The 18,662-nt window shown below is 44.7% G+C and overlaps 1 pseudogene; it reads right to left on the bottom strand.

The window, feature by feature from the left end:
- Nucleotides 1-1,003: 1,003 nt before the first annotated feature.
- Nucleotides 1,004-18,059, bottom strand: LOC131500108 (vomeronasal type-1 receptor 4-like; annotated as a pseudogene).
- Nucleotides 18,060-18,662: the final 603 nt, after the last annotated feature.

The following is an 18,662-nucleotide window of genomic DNA, read 5'->3' as shown; positions in this document are numbered from 1 at the left end:
ACTACTTACAGCTCCTGGGGAAAAGGAACATTTCACACCACACAAGACCCACAGGGAAGTACCAGGCAGGGTCAGTAGGAGTCTGAAGGAGCAAAGGGAAAGCACTGCCCAGAGCATTTAGTGCACTTTCTGTGGGAAGAAAGAAGAGAGGGAAATCAAACCACTTAAGATTGGCTGGTTTGAATAATTTCAGTGGACTCTGGACAGTAGGTGTGGTCCCCAGTCATTCAGTGCCCGGCCCAGGGGTGATTTAGGGCAAGGGTAAATATTGGTTTGGTATGTGAGAGTTGGTTAGGGCTCTGGGCTCTGGAATGGCCCGGTGGGTTTACACAGACGATTGTCACAATGTGAGGCAGTGGTTAGCTATCTCTAGGCGTTAACTAGCACAGAGCAGAGCAGTCTCCCTAGAATTAGGAAAGCCTCCAAGATGCCAAAGTATCATAAAGCACAGAAAATAATAATAATTTTTAAAACCTTGATTAATACATTTCACTTGGCCAGGGTTATTAATCCAGGTACACACTACTCTGGCCTGCAAGGAAGAAGTCTAGAACTATTTCTTCACTCATAATAACCATGATCGGTGAGTTGAAGCTGATTTGAATGCCTTCCAGGGCCAGTATGTTGTTTCCTTAAATACTGGCAAAGTCTCTTATGACCACCCCTAAGGTTCATGTCAGCCTATGCTCAGGGGTGAGGGATGTCAATGAATGGTTTCCACATAAGAAGAAGAATCCCACGGATGTACACAGCGTATGTACTTAACAAGTGTTTTTTTTTCTACTTTTTTTAATGTTTGTTTATTTTTGAGAGAGAGAGAGCAAGCAGGTGAGGGGCAAAGAGAGAGAGAGAGAGAGAGAGAGAGAGAGAGAGAGAGAGAGAGAGAAACAGAACCCAAAGCAGGCTCCAGGCTCTGAGCTGTCAGCACAGAGCCTGACATGGGGCTTGAACTCACAAACTGTGAGATCATGACCTAAGTGAAGTCAGATGCTCAACCAACTGAGCCACCCAGGTGCCCCAACAAGTGTTGTTTTTAAGGCTGGGTCCTACCAGTGGATCCCATGTCAATCAGAGTGCATGGGCTGAGAGCACCTAAAACATGCCATCCCTCTAGGCTGGCAAACCTTTGAACTCTGTGTTGTCCTGTAACTTTTACCCCTTCCATCCCTATCCTGGAAACAGTCAAGAAGAGAACATCTGCTCTTGAAGACGGCTACATTCAATCACCAAATGGCCAAGCCAAGTTGTGTGGGCCAGGAGGAGGACAAGATAGAGGCAGAATTAGACAGTTGACCCATTTTTAGATTTGGTGATGAAACGCATAACACAGTGGGAGTGCAAATGATCCAGAAAGGGTAAACAGTGACACGGCTTGCAGGGTCACAATGATGTGGCTGGAGTCGGCTAACTGACATGCTGGAGGCATCAGCAGTGTGAGGCATGATGGCCTGGAGTCATTCTGCCTGGAAGGGTTGGGAGCCTCCCCAGCCGTGAGACGAACAGGTCAACTTTCTCCCAGAACCACAGGTCTGGCACGCAGTGATGGCCTCTGCATCAACACAGAGCTGATGTGAGATGCTCTGAGCTCCATCATCAGATCTGAGATCCATCATCAGAGCTGAGCTCCATCGTCGATCGCATGATCAATCAGTGCTCAGTGATCAGTCCCTTATGACAACAAGCCCTTAACACGGGTTTCCAAGGGAGCAGCAGCTGAGATGTGTTCCCAGGTCCCAGCCCCACCACCGTAATCAGAAGATCTACAGTTTTCAACACGGAAGGTCAAGAGCTAGAACATAGGCAACAAGCCCAAACCCTGAATTCTGACCACCGATCTTTGGGTGGAGCCACCATGCCCTCTTTGGGTTCTGCATGGCTGGCACTGAGGCTGGGCAGCCACAGCACCCTAGGGAACACCATTAGGTGTCACTTTTCCCAAGCTGTCACTAAACCCTGGGCCATGCAGTCAGGAATGCTCGGTGAACCAAAGGCCTCACAGAAGAAGGAAATTTGCTTCAGACACTTGAGAAGGTATTGCAGACAGGGAGTCTGGAGTTCTCTCTTGTCCAGCAAGGCAGAGGATGCAGGATTAAATATGAGACAGGCTAGTGTCCAGGAAGAGACAAGAGCCAGGAACAGTGGTTTTGTCTCCATATTTATTGAGCTCACAAGATATTACCCACGTGATGAACGTGAAGAAAACAAGATCCTACACACATGAACGTGGAGAAAACAATCAGAAAGTAATCTTTAACTTGTGTGTGTAAGAAGCAAGGCAAGTGGAGTTTGCAATCAAGGTACATTAGTATATTGGCACCAGATGGACAGTAATTTCCTGCAGGTGATACAAGTTACTCATGATCCCATTACACTAGCTCACTAGCTAACCTCAGGCATTTTTGCCCCATGGTGGTGGCTTTCCACTGTAAGCTTTTTTCTAACCCATTTATTTAAGTAGAAACTATTTCCTCACAAGAAGGCATAAAATTTCCACCAAAGATAGCTCCCAATTTTTCCTTTAGACCTGAGATGTGCATGCACCAGTGTATTTTCCCTCTTGTATATACAATTTCTACATGACAAGCAAGGCTTCTGGGGCCTTTCAAGGAGCTTGCATTGACCCAACTCAAAGCTGGAGGGGCCTGGGGGTCTCAAGCCCTGGATGGGAAAGGATTCAGTCTGACAAGAGCCCCCATAGGAAGAAAAGAACTGACCTTCAGGATCAGTACAACCAGTAATTATGTCCAAGTAGCTATGAATCTAAAACCCCAAGGCACTTCCAGGTGGTGCCTTCGCCAACTGGCCCCAGACGACAAAATCACCAAATTCTCTTCACCAGTGGAAGAACTGAGCATTGTAAATATAACCACACATTTCCAGGAAACCTTAACTGGAGAAAGGACTATGAATTTCAACCACCCTTACTGATAGAGAGGTGGTAACAACCCAGGCAGGGCTATGGAGACCACCCTTCTGACTTGTCGACGAACAAACACAGTACTATCCACACAGTGGAAAGTTTGGACATAGAAGGGTAGAGACACTCATGATAAGACCTATTGTGCCTCCCTAATATGTTTCTACCTGCACTTCATCCAGATTGGCATGATTCACTCTGGCACTAATGGGACCCGGAAGCCCAAACATACAACAGGTGGGTTCCAGCTACTGACTGATGGAGAAACAGCAGGATGGTGAATCAGCCACAACTCACAAACTTCCATTGTTCACTTCTCTTCCTTCCCACACCGTGGACCCTGTCCAAACCCTATCAGCTGAGTTTGAGTTTGGGTGCTTCATAATTATTTTTTCTATGTAAATAGAGGCTAATGAGTTTAACACTTACTTGAGTCAGGGGCCAAGCAAGGTTATGCTATCCCCTGGGCATGTGAATGCAACAGGTCAGGAGTAGCTAATATGGGAGGAGACAGGGAAAAGGGGGAGGTTGTATTTATATTTTTAGTTTTTCCCCAGTTTTATTGAGACATAATTGACCTATGATATTGTATAAGCTTAAGGTGTACAATGTAATGATTTCTATGTGCATAGGTAAATGACTACCTCAATAAGCTTAAGTAACATCCAGGTACTATTCTCTTTTCCCTTTTCACACTAAGGTCTGTGCTGCCTTCTCACTGTGGTGCGTTCCAGGGCTTGGGAGCACAGCAGTCCCCCCACCCCATTCCACGGGGGATACATTCCAAGACTTTACATATATATCTTTAGAATGGTTAGTTGGAAACACCAATGATTGGTTGATATGCATATTTTATACTTCTTCACTAATCACTAAAGTAATGAATACTTGTTATAGAAAATGAGTAAACATAAGTGTACAAGACTCTGGCAATTCTTCAAAGCTCTTGAACTAAAAAAGGATAATTTAATTATCTCTTCTTTTAAAAATGGTAGAATCCACCCATCAAACCATGCGATGAAGGTGCTTTTATCTGTTTACTTACAAAGATATCTCTTTCTTCTGTGTATATGTCTTCTACTTAGGCTTCCTATCATTACTGGAGTCAATATTCCTCAATTACTCTTTACTACAAAATTCCATGTCATCTAACTTTCAACTTAATCGGCATTGAGTAGGTCAAACATGTCCAATAATTCCTAATGCACATTAGCGGTTTCATGTTCTTTCTTTTACTTGTATTCCACTGAATATCCTTATCAGGTATTTTGTCAGATTCCATATTTCTTTTTTTTTATGTTTATTTATTTTTGAGAGAGAGAGAGAGAGAGAGAGAGAGACATATCATGAGCGGGGGAGGGGCTGAGACAGAAGGAGACACAGAATCCGAAGCAGGCTATAGGCTCCACACTGTCAGCACAGAGCCTGACTCAGGGCTCAAACTCATGAAAGGTGAAATCATGACCTGAGCCAAAGTCAGATGTTTAACTGACTGAGCCACCCGGGTGCCCCTCAGGTTCCATATTTCTGCTCATAACTTGAAGGCGGTGCACCCCAGTGGTCTGAAAATTAATAAGAAACCTGTTTTTAGGCAGAAAATCTTCTCTGGGAAGCGGAAGATCCAGTAAGACACAGGTGTTTCACCTCCAGTTCCTCATCTGTCAGACCACAGCATTTCCTGCTTCTTCCCTGTCTGCCTCCAGGGATCCCAGAAAAGAAAGTACTGTTCACAAAGGCAACCAACTGAATGGGAGAGGATATTTGCAAATGACATGTCAGATAAAGGGTTAGTACCCAAAATCTATAAATAACTTATCAAACTCAAAAAACAAATAATCCAGTGAAGAAATGGGCAAAAGACATGAATAAACACTTCTCCAAAGAAGACATCCAGATGGCCAACCGACACATGAAAAAATGCTCAACATCACTCATCATCAGGGAAATACAAGTCAAAACCACATTGAGATACCACCTCATACCTGTCAGAATGGCTAACATTAACAACTCAGCACACAAGAGATATTGGCAAGGATACCAAGAAAAAGGATCTCTTTTGCACTGTTGGTGGGAATGGAAGCTGGTGCAGCCACTCTGGAAAACAGTATGGAGGTTCCTCAAAAAATTAAAAATAGCACTGCCCTATGACTCAGCAATTGCACTAGTAGGTATTTATCCATGGGATACAGTAATGCTGTTTTGAAGGGGCACATGCACCCCTACGTTTATAGCAGCACAATCCACAATAGCCAAAGTATGGAAAGAGCCTAAATGTCCATCGATGGATGAATGGATAAAGAAGATGTGGTATGTATATGCAATGGAGTGTTACTCGGCAATCACAAAGAATGAAATCTTGCATTTGCAACTATGTGGGTGGAACTAGACAGTATTATGCTAAGCAAAATTAGTCAGTCAGAGAAAGACAAATATCATATGACTTCAGTCATATGAGGACTTTAGGACGCAGAACAGATGAACGCAAGGGAAGGGAGGCAAAAATAATATAAAAACAGGGAGGGAGACAAAACATAAGAGACTCTTAAGTATGGAGAACAAACAGAGGGTTACTGGAGGGGTTGTGGGAGGGGGGATGGGCTAAACGGGTAAGGGGCATTAAGGAATCTACTCCTGAAATCACTATTGCACAATATGCTAACTTGGATGTAAATTAAAACAATAAAAAATTAATTAAATTAAATTAAATTAAATTAAATTAAATTAAAAAGAAAGTACTGTTCACTACGCTCCAAAGGACTCTTCAGAGATATGAACCAGAAGGTTGTAATCGTTTTTGGTAACTGGCAACTAGGAAAAACTTTTTTTCAGAAACGTTCCCAGGTCTCCAAGTCTGCACTGTCACTGCCAGTACATGTGAAATGGTAATTGTGGGTCTAAGGGGAGGTGAGGACACAGGACCACAAACCCATAGCTTACAGTATGGCTGCCCCCCTAACCCTCTGCCCCCACCTCCACACAAACACACAAGCAAAGGCTGTTGCAACCTTCACACTCAGTCCACCAGCCTGGCAGCAGAAAGTATTCAAGTAAGGGTTTTCTCTTTCAGGCTGAAGAGCAGAGTCCCTAACGAAAGGAGGTGTTTCAGGAGCCTGTGTAAGTGATGTCAGAAAAGGAATACTTCTGGGGTGGAGCCTGCTCCAGTACCAAAGCTATATGGGGATGAGGGAAATTCCTAAGGCATGGGCTGAGCTAGTAAAGAAAACTGGGAGTACTAGACCTACACCAACCCCTGATGATTCTTTTTCTTTTCTTTTTTTTAAGTAGGCTCTGCACCCAATGTGGGGCTTGAACTCATAACCCTGAGACCAAGAGTCACATATTTTACCGACTGAGCCAGCCAGGTGCCCCAATCCTTGATGATTCTTAACATAACCTAATACAATCCTTACTCATAGTGTTTGCTCGTGTTTAAGCCAAGTGATTATGGAATTTGATTTTTAAGGTGTTTAAGGATTATAGTTCTTAAACCATCTTCTGTTACATATACCTTATAGAAATCCAAGACTAAAATTTTAGGTTTATTAGAGGTGCATCTATAATGCACAAGGTGCCATGCTTTTAACAAAAAGTAAGATGGGTCCATAGGAATCACCCAATCCTTGGCAGAAAAAGTACGTCTGAACAGCCATTGCTGGAACAGAAATATATTTCTCTAACTTGGGTTATGACACAACTCAAGGGAATTAATCCTGCCCCACTGAAAACATCCATTTCCGATGATAATGGTGAGGACAGTTTTCCCTCTTGAGGTTAGGAAAACAGCATTTAATTTTTTAATTTTTTTTAATATATATTTTTTTCATTTTTATTTATTTTTGAGACAGGGAGAGACAGAGCATGAATAGGGGAGGGTCAGAGAGAGGGAGACACAGAATCTGAAACAGGCTCCAGGCTCTGAGCGGTCAGCACAGAGCCCGACGTGGGGCTCAAACTCATGGACCGCGAGATCATGCCCTGAGCCGAAGTCGGATGCTTAACCGACTGAGCCACCCAGGCGCCCCGGAAAACATTTAAAGAAAGGTAATTTAGGATTTGTGTTTCAGACACTGGTGGTGAGGCTCAAATGTGTCCTGTGATATTTTCTCTGGTTGAAAAATATTGTGATATCCCAAACTCAATGCACATTCCTCTTTGACTTTAATACCATGCACAAGTTTCACAAATCTCATTTCTAATATTTTCACTTAACTGAGGTTTGAAAAGTATGTGATCAGAAAATAGGTACGATTTTATTTCTATACATTTTATTATTTATTAAGCTTTCGTGACCCATAGTTGATGGCATGGCATAAATTGTTTAATTCGGTGATATTAGTGTTCAATTACTATAATATAGACACAGCACTCTCATCCTGGTGTAAAAGCAAATGAGTCTTCCTGCAAACATCCTAACATTGAGCCAATTTTGCATTCATTAAACCCAAACTTGGTAATGGGGCAGATTCCTTTCATATGGCATTGCTATCTGTACTGCATATAAATTTTATTAGAATCTCTAAAGCCTTATTCTTTAAGATTTTATTTTTTTAAGAAATCTCTACCCCCAATTCATAACCCCAAGATTAAGCGTCACAGACGCTGAGCCAACCAGACACCCCTCTAAAGTTTCATTCTTAACTGGTGTTGACTTATAGAATGAATCTTTATACATAAAGAAAAGGTTTTAGGGGTGCCTGGGTGGCTCAGTCCGTTAAGCATCTGACTTCGGCTCAGGTCATCATCTCACGGTTTGGGAGTTCGAGCCCCACATCTGGCTCTGTGCTGACAGCTCAGAGCCTGGAGCCTGCTTCGGATTCTGTGTCTCCTTCTCTCTCTGCCCCTCCCCCACTCACGTTCTGTCTCCCTCCCTCAAAAATAAACACACATTATGTCCATCAATTGATGAATGGGTAAAGAAATTGTGGTTTATATACACAATGGAATACTACGTGGCAATGAGAAAGAATGAAATATGGCCTTTTGTAGCAACGTGGATGGAACTGGAGAGTGTGATGCTAAGTGAAATAAGCCATACAGAGAAAGACAGATACCATATGTTTTCACTCTTATGTGGATCCTGAGAAACTTAACAGGAACCCATAGGGCAGGGGAAGAAAAAAAACAAAAGAGAGGTTAGAGTGGGAGAGAGCCAAAGCATAAGAGACTCTTAAAAACTGAGAACTGAGGGTTGATGGGGGGTGGGAGGGAGGGGAGGGTGGGGGATGGGTATTGAGGAGGGCACCTTTTGGGATGAGCACTGGGTGTTGTATGGAAACCAATTTGACAATAAATTTCATATATTGAAAAAAAAATAAACACACATTAAAAAAAAATTTTTTTATGAAATACTACCAATCTAAGGTAAAATGTTGGGGCACCTGGCTGGCTCAGTGAGTTCGAGCCCCATGTTGGGGGCAGAGATTACTAAAAATAAATAAATAAAGCTAAAATGAATGAATGAATGAATGAATGAATGAATAAATAAATAAATAAAGTAGAGATGCCTGGATGACTCCATTGGTTAGGCATGTGACTTTTTTTTTTAATGTTTATTTTTGAGAGAGAGACACAGAATCTGAAGCAGACTCCAGGTTCCAAGTTCTGAGCTGTCAGCACAGAGCCTGACCCGGGGCTCAAGCCCATGAACCATGAGATCATGACCTGAGCTGAAGTTGGAAGCTTAACCAACTGAGCTGCCCAGGCGCCTCTGGGCAGCTGACTCTTGATATCAGCTCAGGTCATGATCGCACAGTTTGTGGGACTGAGCCCCATCTGGCTCTGCACTGATGGCACAAAGGCAGAGGGAAAAACAACAACAACAAGAAAAATACATGTTTCTGATAAGATGAGGGAATTTTTTAATTCTTATCCAGGCAAAGCTGGGCCTGGACACACTGGGGTCACAGTTCATCAGCATAAAGGGGCTGAGAGTAGGAAAACATACAGCAAAGAGAGCTGACATGGCCACCAGCAACTGGCTGGGTTATTTATTTTAAATTTTTTTTTTAACATTTATTTATTTTTGAGACAGAGAGAGACAGAGCATGAACGGGGAAGGGTCAGAGAGAGAGGGAGACACAGAATCTGAAGCAGACTCCAGGCTCTGAGCCATCAGCACAGAGCCCGACACGGGGCTCGAACTCACGGACCGCGAGATCGTGACCTGAGCCGAAGTTGGCCGCTTAACCGACTGAGCCACCCAGGCGCCCCCTTTTTTTTTTTTTTAATTTTTTTTAACGTTTATTTATTTTTGAGACAGAGAGCATGAACAGGGGAGGGGCAGAGAGAGAGGGAGACACAGAATCTGAAGCAGACTCTGGGCTCTGAGCCATCAGCACAGAGCCCGACGCGGGGCTCGAACTCACAGACCGCGAGATCGTGACCTGAGCCGAAGTCGGACACTTAACCGACTGAGCCACCCAGGCGCCCTGGCTGGGTTATTTAAACAAGCCACACAAACTTGACAAATGGAGGAGAGTCTATGACAAAACACAAAGGTGTTCACCAGAACGAGGATGCTCTGGGTGGCTCTGGAACCAGCGGAGAATCTGGGGGAGACACTGGTTGCATGAATGTACCAGACTCTGCTTGTGCCTGTGCAGGATGGAGACCATGTAGCCCCTGGCCCAGAGCATGAGCCCCAGAGAGAGAACATCAGTGAGCGATAGCCACACCACAAACAGAGAGACTCTGATATTATTGTGAAAGACCCCACAACAGTATCCATAACTCCTTTTCCACGTGATGTTTGTGCTGATCCACTGGCCAGTCTCATAAAGCGGAAAAATGTCGTTTATCATCACGTCCGGCATCCAGGAGAGGGCGGTGGAGGGGCCGATGTACTTTGCAACTTTCCCTTTTTTTTTCTTTTTTTTTAATGTTTATTTATTTATTTGTTTATTTTTAATATATGAAATTTACTGTCAAATTGGTTTCCATACAACACCCAGTGCTCATCCCAAAAGGTGCCCTCCTCAATACCCATCCCCCACCCTCCCCTCCCTCCCACCCCCCATCAACCCTCAGTTTGTTCTCAGTTTTTAAGAGTCTCTTATGCTTTGGCTCTCTCCCACTCTAACCTCTTTTTTTTTCCTTCCCCTCCTCCATGGATTTCTGTTACGTTTCTCAGGATCCACATAAGAGTGAAACCATATGGTATCTGTCTTTCTCTGTATGACTTCTTTCACTTAGCATCACACTCTCCAGTTCCATCCATGTTGCTACAAAGGGCCATATTCCATTCTTTCTCATTGCCACGTAGTACTCCATTGTGTATATAAACCACAATTTCTTTATCCATTCATCAGTTGATGGACATTTAGGCTCTTTCCATCATTTGGCTATTGTTGAGAGTGCTGCTATAAACATTGGGGTACAGGTGCCCCTATGCATCAGTACTCCTGTATCCCTTGGATAAATTCCTAGCAGTGCTATTGCTGGGTCATAGGGTAGGTCTATTTTTAATTTTCTGAGGAACCTCCACACTGCTTTCCAGAGCGGCTGCACCAATTTGCATTCCCACCAACAGTGCAAGAGGGTTCCCATTTCTCCACATCCTCACCAGCATCTATAGTCTCCTGATTTCTTCATTTTGGCCACTCTGACTGGCGTGAGGTGATATCTGAGTGTGGTTTTGATTTGTATTTCCCTGATGAGGAGCGACATTGAACATCTTTTCATGTGCCTGTTGGCCATCCGGATGTCTTCTTTAGAGAAGTGTCTATTCATGTTTTCTGCCCATTTCTTCACTGGGTTCTTTGTTTTTCGGGTGTGGAGTTTGGTGAGCTCTTTATACATTTTGGATACTAGCCCTTTGTCTGATATGTCATTTGCAAATATCTTTTCCCATTCCGTTGGTTGCCTTTTAGTTTTGTTGGTTGTTTCCTTTGCTGTGCAGAAGCTTTTTATCTTCATAAGGTCCCAGTAATTCACTTTTGCTTTTAATTCCCTTGCCTTTGGGGATGTGTCGAGTAAGAGATTGCTACGGCTGAGGTCAGAGAGGTCTTTTCCTGCTTTCTCCTCTAGGGTTTTGATGGTTTCCTGTCTCACATTCACGTCCTTTATCCATTTTGAGTTTATTTTTGTGAATGGTGTGAGATAGTGGTCTAGTTTCAACCTTCTGCATGTTGCTGTCCAGTTCTCCCAGCACCATTTGTTAAAGAGACTGTCTTTTTTCCATTGGATGTTCTTTCCTGCTTTGTCAAAGATGAGTTGGCCATACATTTGTGGGTCTAGTTCTGGGGTTTCTATTCTATTCCATTGGTCTATGTGTCTGTTTTTGTGCCAGCAACTTTCCCTTTAAGCGCTGCCCACCTGGAGTTCTGGGGGCTGATGGTGATGGCCTGGAAGATACTCAACAGGCAGGTGATCTCAATGGACACACCCCTGGCCACTCTCTGAACATAGAAGAGAAGGACACATCTAAAATCGTCAGCACACGGGGCACCTGGGTGGCTCAGTCAGTTAAGCGTCCGACTTTGGCTCAGGTCATGATCTCGTGGTCCGTGAGTTCAAGCCCTGCATCGGGCTCTGTGCTGACCACTCAGAGCCTGGAGCCTGCTTCGGATTCTGTGACTCCCTCTCTTTCTGCCCCTCCCCCACTCACACTCTGTCTCTCTCTGTCCCTCAAACATGAATAAATGTTAAAAAAAATAAAATGAGGGGCGTCTGGGTGGCTTGGTCGGTTAAGCATCTGACTTCGGCTCAGGTCATGATCTCACGGTCTGTGAGTTCAAGCCCCGCATCGGGCTCTGTGCTGACCACTCAGAGCCTGGAGCCTACTTCAGATTCTGTGTCTCCCTCTCTCTCCCCCTCCCCTACTCTCACTCTGTCTCTCTCTCTCTCAAAAATAAATAAACATAAGAAAACTTTTTAAAAAAATGGACATGGGGGGCGCCTGGGTGGCTCAGTCGGTTGAGTGTCCAACTTCGGCTCAGGTCAACAAACTCACAGACTGTGAGTTCAAGCCCCGCATCGGGCTCTGTGCTGACCACTCAGAGCCTGGAGCCTGTTTCAGACTCTGTGTCTCCCTCTCTTTCTGACCCTCCCCCATTCATGCTCTGTCTCAAAAATAAATAAACGTTAAAAAAAATTTTTTTTAAATCATTGGCGCACTGCCTCCCCCCAAAATCTGCCATCATGTGGGGGACTCCTTTAGAGAGAATGACCAAAGCGTTGGCTACAGTCAGGTGCCTGGGAATCAAATCTGCACACTTCGCCCCCAGTGAAAGAAAGGAGGAGGTAAGGGTGAAGAAGAGACAAGTTCCCCAGGATTCCGCGACCACAGTCTATGATAAGATCACTCTGACTGCCAGATCCCTGGTGGCCTTCCTGCCAGTCCTCAGTGACTGATGCTTGCCTTCAAAGCCATTGGATCCTGTGTAGGAACTGGGGGCGGGAACCACATCCAGAGTGTCAACTGAATCCCAACATTCTCCATTTACTCTGTGGGTTCTAAGATATTTCTAACTTCATTTTTTCGGTCTTTTCTTAAGAGATTTTTCAAGAGTTAGGGGCGCCTGGGTGGCTCAGAGGGTTTAGTGCGAGACTCCAGTTCAGCTCATGATTTCACAGTTCATGGGTTCAAGCCCCGCATCAGGTTCTGTGCTGATAGCTCAGAGCCTGGAGCCTGCGTCCGATTCTGTGTCTCCCTCTCTCCCTCTTTCTCTCTGCCCCTCCCCCACTTGCTCTCTGTGTGTCTCTCTCTCAAAAAATGAATAAACATTTTAGGGGCACCTGGGTGGCTCGGTTGGTAAAGCGTCCGACTTCGGCTCAGGTCATGATCTCACAGTCTGTGAGTTCGAGCCCTGCGTCGGGCTCTGTGCTGACTGTTCGGAGCCTGGAGCCTGTTTCAGATTCTGTGTCTCCCTCTCTCTCTGCCCCTCCCCTGTTCACGCTCTGTCTCTGTCTCAAAAATAAATAAATGTTAAAAAAAAATTTTTTTAATGAATAAACATTTTAAAAATATTAAAAAATATATATTTTTTTTCAGGGGGCACAGTCAGTTAAGTGTCCAGCTTTGGCTCATATCATGATCCCAAGGTTCGTGGGTTTGAGCCTTGTGTTGGGCTCTGCACTGACAGCTCAGAGCCCGGAGTCTACTTCAGATTCTGTGTCTCCCTCCCTCTCTCTCTCTCTGTCTCTCTCTCTCTCTGCTACTCCCCCATTTGTGTGCATGCACACGCTCTTTCTCTCTCAAAAATAAACATTTTTGGGGCGCCTGGGTGGCTCAGTCACCCAGTTGAAGTTGAACATTCAACTTCAGCTCAGGTCATGATCTCACGGTTCATGAGTTCGAGCCCCGCATCAGGCTCTGTGCTGACAGCTCGGAGCCTGGAGCCTGCTTCGTACTCTGTTTCTCTCTCTCTCTCTCTCTCTCTCTCTCTCTCTCTCTCTGCCCCTCACCTGCTTGATCTCTCTCTCTCTCAAAAATAAACTTAAAAAAAATAAAACATTTTTTAAAATGAAAAATAAATATATTTTCACTGGTATAAAAGTATACATCTATTTGTGGATGATGCTTTTTGTGTCTTTTGAACACACCACAGAGACATGCACACAGACTAAAATAAAAGCTATTGTTTATGAGTTGTGTGTTAAACTGAAAATTTGTTCTGTTGGGGCACCTGGGTGGCTAAGTTGGTTAAGTGTCCAACTTCAGCTCAGGTCATAAGCTCTCGGCTCGTGAGTTCAAGCCCTGCATCGGGCTCTGTGCTGACAGTTCAGAGCCTCGAGCCTGTTTTCAGATTCGGTGTCACCTTCCCTCTCTGTCCCTCCTCAGCTCTCACTCTGTTTCTCTCGCTCTCTCTCTCTCTCAAAAATGAATAAATGTCAAAAAATTCTTTTAAAAAGAAACAAAATTTCTTTTGCTGATCATTTAGGAGTTGTATTTTAGAATTTTGAGACACTTGAACATACATTGATATGAGTGTTACAAAGCAATGAGTATGTCTGTGACACGATTGTGGAATGAATGGAAATTTGCAGGACCGATGCCTGAACAATTTAGAACCTCCACCCGCAAAAATGAGTATCTCCAAGTAAGTAAAGGTGAGAGCCTTCATTTCCCAAAGCAAACTGTAAGCAAAGACAAAGAAGAGAGGGGTCTTTCCAGATGAAATATGACGCTTTATGCAGAACTCTCAGTAACTCACTCCAGATCCCTATTAACGACAAAGAAAAAACTTTACTAACCTTAAAATTGTATTGGCTTCAGAGTGGAGGGCTCTGCCAGAGAACTGAACCAAGAAGGTAAAGTTGGTTGTAATGGAACAAGCTGATGTCAGGTCCCTGACGCACCCTGGTCATGTCACTGCTGTGGTATTATTGGAGGGGGGAAAAAAAACAGTCAATTATACACCATGCCTCCAGCCCGTATCAGTGTCTGCCTTTGTCACCGGCTTTGGACCTCTATCATCACCTTGGTTCCAAACGGACCCCAAGTTCTCATGCTCCACGGGTGGCTCCTGCACCAGCCCCTGCGAACGCAAGGTATGAATGCGCCCCCTTCAGGAAGAGCCAGGTGTGCGAGGAGGCATCAGACAAGTGAACCTGATGCGGAGGAGAGAGCCTGCTCTGGATGTAGAGAGAGTAACGTGTGCAAAGCAGGAGCTGTAAAACATTTTTTGCATATTACTCTGAGCTGTTTGCTACATTCTTGTTTCTATGAAATATGTGAATTATACTAAAAGTTCTTGACTTTTAAAAAAAAATTTTAATGCTTATTTTATTTTTGAGAGAGAGTGAGACAGGCAGAGTGTGAGTGGGGGAGGGCAGAGAAAGGGAGACACAGAATCCAAGCAGGCTCCAGGCTCCGAGCTGTCAGCACAGAGCCCGATGCAGAGCTTGAGCCCACGAGCCAAGAGATCATGACCTGAGCCAAAGTCAAGAGGCTCAACCGACTGAGCCACCCAGGTGCCCCTATAATTTACTGTTTTTAATCAACAACGTTTAGGGGCGCTTGGGTGGCTCAGTCGGCTGAAAATCCGACTCTTGATTTCAGCTCACGTCGTGATCCCAGGGTCTCGGGATGGAGCCCCATGTCGGTTTACATGCTAAGCATGGAGCCTGCTTGGGATTCTCTCTCTGCCCTTCCCCCGCTCACACTCTTTCTCTCTCTCAAAAATAAATTTAAAAAAAATACTTAAAATATAAATTTAAAAAAAACAAATTATCATCAGAATCTAATCAGGAGAAAGCATCAGTTTTATGCAAATTTCGAGCCATCTATAGCTTCCAAGTCCCATAATCTCCAGTGTATTTAAACTGTTTCCTTAGCAATCTAGACAACAAGGTTCTCTTTTTCAGAAAATTCTGAATGATTTTAGACCACGAATGCCATCCTGTTTATTTGTGCATTTCCTCATCCTGGTCCATACAGAGCCGATGGAACCTCTGGATGAAACCTATACATTAAATGTTCTTCCACATGGATATCCCAGGACCCGAGCTCATCCCTAATCCTGGGTATCAACAGGTTGCTCTGTCACCAAGGGAACATTTCCAACGGCTAAAGGCCATTGCTTCACAGTGGGAATTGCTCAAGGCATAAAAGCAGCCAGGCTGCAGAGGGTTGAGAGAAAGCTCTGGGACACAGGGAGAAGGGTCTAAAGACCAAACCCTGACCCTCATGAGAAAAACAGGAAAAATAGAAGCTGAAAATAAGCCTGTCAGGACCATCAGAGGCAGAGAAATAAACGTTTCCATGTTCTAAAGCCACATACTTCAGGGGCACCTGGGCGGCTCAGTTGGTTAAGTGGCTAACTCTTGATTCAGCTCACATCATGATCTCGTGGTTCATGAGATTGAGTCCTGCACCGGGCTCTGTGCTAAGGGTTCAGATCCTGCTTGGGATTCTTTCCCTCTCTCTCTCTCTCTTTCTGCCCCTCTCCCATTCTCTCTCTTTCTCTCTCTCTCTCAAAAATAAATGTAAAAAAAAAAAAAATCCATGGTATTTCAGAAGAAGACGAGGACACCACCTGACCTGGGACTCAACATTTACCTGAGAACTTGCCTGTTGCCTTCTCTTCCTTCTCTGGGTTTCTTCTTTAAGTGAGATTATATGAAGGAGCGATGTGTGCATCTTGAGACTATGCCTTAAATGTGCCAGCCCAGCCCCTTCACCTGCTGCCACTACGTCACAGGCAGAGGGACCCTGAACTGCAAAAAAGTGCCTGGCTGGCTCAGTGGGAGGGGCATACGAGTCTGCATCTCAGGGGTCATGAGTTTGAGCTCATGTTGGAGGTAAAATTTATGTAAACAACAGCAACAACAACGACAGAAAAACAAAAGGTGACCTTCTCCCGACCTTTGTTGCAGGTAAGCACCAGGGTTAATAAGCTCCCACATGGAGATCAGCACGTGACTCTCTCCTTTCCTGTGTTCACATGACCTCCCCTCCCACAACTCTGGCAACAGCATGGGGATGGTGGCTGCTCCAACCTGCTCCTTCCAAATTCACCTAGAGCAGACCCTCGTTACCTCCCCTTAAACCAAAGCCCGCACTCAACTCTCATAAGCGCACCTGGGAGCCCTCATGAGCAACCCCAGCCTCACCTCAGAATCACCTGGAGCATGTTATTAAAGTGACATGGAGGGGAGCCTGGGTGGCTCAGGTGGTTAAGCGTCCGACTTCGGCTCAGGTCGTAACCTCACGGCTCGTGGATCCGTGGTTCTCATCTTGTACAGACATGAGCAGCCAGTCCACCACGTTCACAGAACCAGCGTCGTCCCCAGATCCTCTGCCGAGGCCAGAGCCATCTGTAGACTCCTCGTATCTGTTTTCATCCTCTCTTTTCTCTTTTCAGTTTGTGTGATGCCTCTAGTCCATCCTCACTGGTGGCTGATGAAACGGTGCTGCCCTCGTTGATCTCTGCTTCCCGACAGTTAGCACCTTTGTTCTCTTGAACGAGGACAGCCGGGTATCCAGGCTCTGCTCTGCCTGCTGCACACAGAAGAGCCAGTGCCCCAATCTGGTGATCAGCTCTAAATGTTAGATTAGTCTTCGCAAATGCAAAGTCCAGTCACTTATTCATTCGATTCTTTTTATAATGGTTTCGATGAGATATAATTCATGTGTAAAATCTTCCTTTGGGAAGTGTGCAATTCCATTGATATGTGTGTGTGTGACAAAAGAGTGCAATCATCACAATCTAGATTTATTTTTTTTTATGTTTATTTATTTTTGAGACAGAGCATGAGCAGGGGAGGGGCAGAGAGAGAGGGACACAGGATCCAAAGCAGACTCCATCCATGCTGTCAGTGCAAAGACCATCACAAGGCTTGAACCCACAAACTGTGAGATCGTGACCTGAGTTGAAGCCAGGCACTCACCTGACTGAGCCACCCAGGTGCCCCCACAATCTTCCCTACAAGGGAATCTTCCCTACAACCCTTGCTCCCTGCTACATCTCCCTAACCCAAATACTAGTACATTCTCTGTTTCTATTTTTGACATTCCATATACATGATAGTATACAATCTGTGCTCCTTGGGAACTGGCTTATTTACTTAGCATTATGTCTAAAAGATTCGTCTCTGTTGTAGCATGTAATGGTGCCTCATTCTTTTTAAATTTCTGAAGATGAGTCTATGAATACACTACATTTTATTTCCCCACGAATCTGTTCACAGATATTCAGTTGTTTCTACTTTTCAACAGTTAGGAATGATGTCATGAACTTGTTGCACAAATTTTTTTGTGTGTACCTATGTCGATTCATTCATCCGAGCTTTGAATCATATCAAATGTGTGCATACCATGGGAATGCTAGTTTGGGTAAAATATTAACTCTGCTGTGCTGATGGGGGTCTCTGCAGTGGTATGGAGGAGCCAGCGCTACCCTCCGGATGTGAGGCTAATGGGTGTTCATGGCGGTGGCATCACTGACCTGGGGGTGGAAGTGTGACGGACATACCTCCACGTTATGACACTGCAGATATCGCTGTCCTGCTGAACTCCTGCGGTCTCTCTTGGCCAGAAGATTCTCCGCTCATGCGGAGAATGGAGTTTCAGAAAACTGCCAAATCTGCTGAAATGTTTGCTAGCATTTTTATCATTTGGGAGGGAGAGTTGATCAACTGTGGTCTCTCCCTGCAGTTCCCGTCCATATCTCTTCGCTGGATCCTGGAGTGGTTCACGCATAGCCTTGCGCGGCCACAGGACAGTTTTGAGACTGAGTCTGCATTTACAGAGCTCAGAATTCAATAGGCATGGCAGGCACCCAACAGACCATTACAAAATATGCATGCGTGGTTCCTTTCTCTTTATTTCAATGGGGAAGTTCTGGGTCTATGTTAAGGAACTTTTCAGGGAATTTAGAGGAGACCTGGGAAATACAACTTGGAAAAAAATGGACTGAATTTTGATATATTCAAAATGTTTCTTTTTTTCTTAAGATTTTGGTGGGGGGCATCTGCATGGCTCAGTGTGACTGTTGATTTTGACTCACATCATGGTCTCATGATTGTGGAATGGGGCCCCACCTCAGGCTCCGTGCTGAGCATGGAACCCGCTTGGGATTCCGTCTCTCTCTCTCTCTCTCTCTCTCTCTCTCTCTCTCTCTCTCTCTCTCTCTCCCTCTGCCCCTCTCCCTGACTTGCATACTCTCTCTGTCACTAGAATAATTAAAAAAAAAAAAACAGATATTTTAAATTTTTAAGTAATCTCCACACCCAACATGGGGCTTAAACTCATGACCATGAGATTAAGAGTTGCACACTCTTCCAACTGAGCCAGCCAGGTGCC

The sequence above is a fragment of the Neofelis nebulosa genome, chromosome 17, assembly GCF_028018385.1.
Source record: "Neofelis nebulosa isolate mNeoNeb1 chromosome 17, mNeoNeb1.pri, whole genome shotgun sequence".
In the NCBI taxonomy this organism is placed as follows: Eukaryota; Metazoa; Chordata; class Mammalia; order Carnivora; family Felidae; genus Neofelis; species Neofelis nebulosa.
This window is presented reverse-complemented; position numbering and strand designations above follow the sequence as displayed.